The sequence below is a fragment of the Nanorana parkeri genome, unplaced genomic scaffold (assembly GCF_000935625.1).
Source record: "Nanorana parkeri isolate BGI_ZX_2015 unplaced genomic scaffold, ASM93562v1 scaffold351, whole genome shotgun sequence".
In the NCBI taxonomy this organism is placed as follows: Eukaryota; Metazoa; Chordata; class Amphibia; order Anura; family Dicroglossidae; genus Nanorana; species Nanorana parkeri.
Genome location: NW_017306619.1, coordinates 485266 through 490207, shown reverse-complemented (window position 1 = coordinate 490207; position 4942 = coordinate 485266). Strand labels below are relative to the sequence as shown.

Sequence of the window (4942 nt, the reverse complement as noted above, 5' to 3'; positions counted from 1 at the left end):
CACGTCCAGTACCCCTCAGTAACAAACCCAACCGCTCCTGTTCTCTCCATCAGCAACTCCTGCAGCTTCTGTGTAAAGATCCCTAAAATCACATCACCCCCTCCTGTGTTCAGCTCCTCAGACCATCTCACTCCCGCCGTCTATGTGCAGCTCAGACCATGTCACCCGTCTCCCCACACCGCTTATCGCTCTTCTGCCGTCTGGATTGTACCAAGTTGGTAAGTTACCACTAATAACTAAATGCCATCTCCTCATCCAGCTCTTCACCCGCATCAGTGCTGCGGTGGTCTACAGACTTCAGGAGGGGAAGTACGGCTCGTATGTGTCCTAGTGCGCTGCAAGCGGGGAGGCCCGTATGCGTCCTAGTGCGCTGCAAGCAGGGGGGGCCGGCCAAATGCGTCCTAGTGCTCTGCAAGCGGGGAAGGGCTGGCCGAATATGTCCTATTGCGCTGCAAGCGGGGAAGGGCGGGCCGAATATGTCCTAGTGCGGTGCAAGCGGGGAGGGGCGGGCCGAATGTGTCCTATTGCGCTGCAAGCTGGGTGGCCCGTATGTGTCCTAGTGCGCTGCAAGCGGGGAGGGCCAAATGTGTCCTAGTGCACAGAAGGCCGGGCCAAATGTGTCCTAGTGTGCTGCAAGCGGGGAGGGGTGGGCCAAATGTATCGGACGCTGCAAGCGGGGAGGGCCAAATGTGTCCTAGTGCGCTTTAGGCCGGGAGGGGCGGGCCAAATGTGTCCTAGTGCGTTGCAAGCGGGGAGGGGCGAGCCAAATGTAACGGACGCTGCAAGCGGGGAGGAGTGGATCACCCCTTCCAGTCCACAGCATTACACTAGCAATGCGGTGGGGAGCCGACTCACAATCTACCAGCGTTAGCTTGGTGTACGGTTGGTAGATTGCGATCTACCTAATGGGCACCCCCGCCGTAATTCATTGAATTTCTAGTCCCGCCTGTGGTCGCCTTGGCAGGGCCAGTCATACCCCACCCCTGTCGTAAATATACCATTGAAAAGGTTTTGTTATATTTGATCAATGAGTGCAAAATAAAATACACAAAAGTCTCAAGAGCTGACAAGTGGTGTCTCCAGATCTCAGTGGATTCTGCAGTCCTGTCCTAGGGTGACAACACTGCTCCTCAGTGAGTGTTGTCACCCTAGGACAGAAGCATGTCATTGTAGGATCCTTAGGTGGACATAAAGGTTGACAGACTTTTGTTCTAAGGTTTAGAAATACTTTAGGGCAACACCGGGCTTCCTGCCTATAATTAGGTTTACGGCCCTCAACACCAAGATAGTTTTGGTAACACAAGCTTCTTTTTGTAGGCCTAAGGACACATTCACACCAAATCCAGATCATCTCCAGACCCAAAATGCATCCTAATGTATCCCTGTGCCATTTCTGGCCTCTGTTTACATGGTGTCTGGTTTGGAATGCACTGGAACGTCGGGCAGGTACAAACCATTTTCCGGACCAGTTCTGGTGCGGAAAATGTGGTGAACCTGCCCTAAAAGGAACAGTCCACCAGTAACATCAATACCGGGTTCACAAAGATAAAATCAATTGCCTGAGCCAGCTCTAACAATCCTAAATTCCAAGCTGGAACTTTGCACCCCTCTTTAGACGACAACATTCAGGCCTTGGAACCGGCCGCTAGGCATTGAGTACTTCCAGAAGGCCGAGACACAGCAACAAGGGATGGTAGCTTCCCAGTTCTAGGCCAATCATTTAGGCCTTGTTCACACCAAGAGCGTTCCAGGAGCAGAGCAGAGCAGTCACAGACCGGATCAAAACTGCGTCCAATGTATTCCAATGGTATTTTGGGCTCTAGTTCACACCGCAGCGTTCAGTTCCAGAGCATGTAAAAAAAACTGCAGTAAGCCCTCTTTTACCTGCTCTGGAACGCATGCAAACGCCCTGGAACGCACTAAAAGCCCATTCTAAACTAAAAACAAAAAAAAGGGCCGGAACGCATCAAAAACGCATCACATCCCACTGAACTGCGTGTGCAGAAACTCATGCAGATCTGGTCTGCATTTGGTGTGAACCAGGCCTTACGCAATCTGGTTACCTCGCTTCCAAAATCTGTACACTATTCATAATGGACGTCCCTTAACACTCGTTCACACCTGAACGTTTTGTAGCGCGTTCTACGCCTGACGAACGCTCTACAAAACGCTCAAACATGAAAATCCCATTGTATTCAATGGGTCTGGTTCACACCTTGCCGTATTTCAAGCCCGTCCCTAACGCGCTACAAAACGGCCCACGCCTGAAAAGCTACATGTACTACTTTGGGCCGTTTTTGTTGGCGTTTCCATTGGGATACAGCCAAGTAGCCCTCGGAAACACGCGTTTGGCACGCAATTTTTTTACCGCGAATTGCGGTAAAAAAAACACGCGACAAACACGCATATGCAATACGCCTAGGTGTGAACCAGGCCTTACATCTGGGTGCAGCCTACCATTGCAAAAGACCTAGAACCGCACACGTTGCCTCAAACTGTCCAACACAGCGCAGGGCAGGAGATCCGGACACCGCGTGTGCATCATACAGAAACCAGACCTAGAATGATCTGCGATGGGCCGTCGATGGGAAGAAGCGCCCTTTGTTCTCTCCCAGCGCTAATGACATATTACAAGGAATCTGGAACTTCAATTAGCCGGAGACGTGTACATTTCGGAGGCGCCAGAAACAAAAAGGACTCTGCTAGAAATCGGTCAGCCCAACTATATCCATGTACCCTACGGAGCACAGGCAGGGGGGAGGATGGGACTGGAGATGGGCCCACGACATAGGAAGGAAGATCTGGGGTGGGAAATGGCTGCCGGGTAAACACCCCAAAAAATACGGTAAAGGGTTTCAGAAAGCAGCTTCGCTATGGAGGACAATTACAGCTGCACCCCAAATATAACACGTACAATTGCTCCAGCTCGGCCTAATACAAGTACACATATGCTGCACCTGATCGGCCCGCGGGGATCCTGTAAGGCACAGTGGTAGATGGAGCTACAACAGTGCTGGCTGCGACCTCCCGGGCCCTGTATGGCATTGTGCTGAGTGGCCCCACCACTGCGCTGAAAACACAGGAAGGGTCACACACTTGGCACAGAAGCCATTCAGAGAACACCTAGCATGTTTATCAATGGATGCCAGCTGTTCTCTGATTGGGCAAAGGGTAGTGACATCACAATCTGCTCCTCTCGTCCAATCAGAGAACACCTTATATTAATTTATAAAAAATACTAGGCCTTTCCTGAATGGCCGCTGCGCCAAGCAAGTGACCCCGTGTTCTCAGAGTGCGGTACCAGGACCCAGAGGATCGCAGCCAGCACTGTAGTAGCTCCGGCTTCACAGGACCCCCATGGGGCCGATCAGGTAGAACATACATACTTCTACTGGGCCGTGCGGGACCAATGCATTAGACGTACACCCGGAGTTCTGCTTTAACGTTTCAGTAACTGGTCACTTATATTTTACCTGAGTTACATCGTGGGCTTCTTTCTGGAAGTAAACTGAGGGACCGGCTCCTCCCAAAATCACAGACAAGCTGCATTACCTAATGAGGGTAAAGATGGCGCTCAGCCCATGTGGACAAAAAAAATTGTGTGTCTTACTGCACTCCTTACCGGATCTCCTGGGAGATAATGTCTGTAATAGGGTGCTCGTAGTGACCACGGTGGCATTAGTCTACGTAGGCTCAGCCCCTGGGAATGGGGGGCCACCTCAAGCCTACGAAGGCTCAGCCCCTGGGAATGGGGGGTCACCTCTAGTCTGTGAAGGCTCAGCCCGTGTGAATGGGGGGCCACCGCTAGTCTACGTAGGCTCAGCCCCTGGGAATGGGGGGCCACCTCAAGCCTACGAAGGCTCAGCCCCTGGGAATGGGGGGTCACCTCTAGTCTGTGAAGGCTCAGCCCGTGTGAATGGGGGGCCACCGCTAGTCTACGTAGGCTCAGCCCCTGGGAATGGGGGGCCACCTCTAGCCTACAAAGGCTCAGCCCATGGGAATGGGGGGCCGGCCACCTCTAGCCTACGAAGGCTCAGCCCATGGGAATAGGGGGCCACCTCTAGCCTACAAAGGCTCAGCCCAGCACCAATAAAAGGTAAACAGCGGAGGGACCACGGCTGTCATACTGAATGATAGGAGCACCCCACAGGCTGGAATCGACATACTTATAACGCCTGGGGTGGGGGAAGAGGAGTTGGTTAGTTTAGGGTATTTATGGTGCTAGGACTTGTATTTTTAATTAACTTCTATGATGCAAGCTCCTACAGATGCAAGCTCCTACAGGGGAGTCACATGACAGAAGCAATCGATAATACAAAATCACCGGCACTCCATAAAGCGTACAGACCTTGGGATGAGAGGTTGGTGACAACACGGGTGGCGCCATGTCAGATACGGTCCATAATAGAAGTCACCTCCATGATGTGTGCAAGAAGTCACTAACGACAATTTCAGAAAAAGTGTGTTACTTCTTCCACATATCATCGAGCGCGGGTGACTTCTATTATGGACATGACTGACGCAGTCATGTGACTAACGCTCTGTCGGACCACCCGGTGACCTCTGACCCTCTCCTACAACATCAATCATATGGCCCAATCACCTGCGGAGAAGAAAATGCTGCAGGAATTTCATATCACCATCCGGCACCGCCAAGAAGTCCAACAAAGCCCCTCAACTAAAGAATGGGAAGAGATCGCATCAGCCCAACGCAGCGCTCTGACTGAATGACCCAATCACCGGCCTAGGAACACTCGGGGTGGAGGCGGGCTTTATTCCAAAACAGAACATGGAGGAAATTCAGGAGGCATTGTAACCAGACATCTGATTTGGGTCTCACTGCGCCCAATATGCAACAGAGTTCTCACCTCAAAGCGGACCTTGCACCTACAAAGCAAGGTCTGCTTTTTTTTTTTTAATCACTTTCCCCTCCCCCCAATCA

General features: G+C 51.8%; 1 protein-coding gene across 1 annotated transcript in view; it reads right to left on the bottom strand.

The window, feature by feature from the left end:
• The window catches only part of ARF1 (ADP ribosylation factor 1), a 13508-nt gene that overhangs the window by 6575 nt on the left and 1991 nt on the right, over positions 1-4942 (bottom strand). The gene's annotated exons all lie outside the window — the stretch shown is intronic.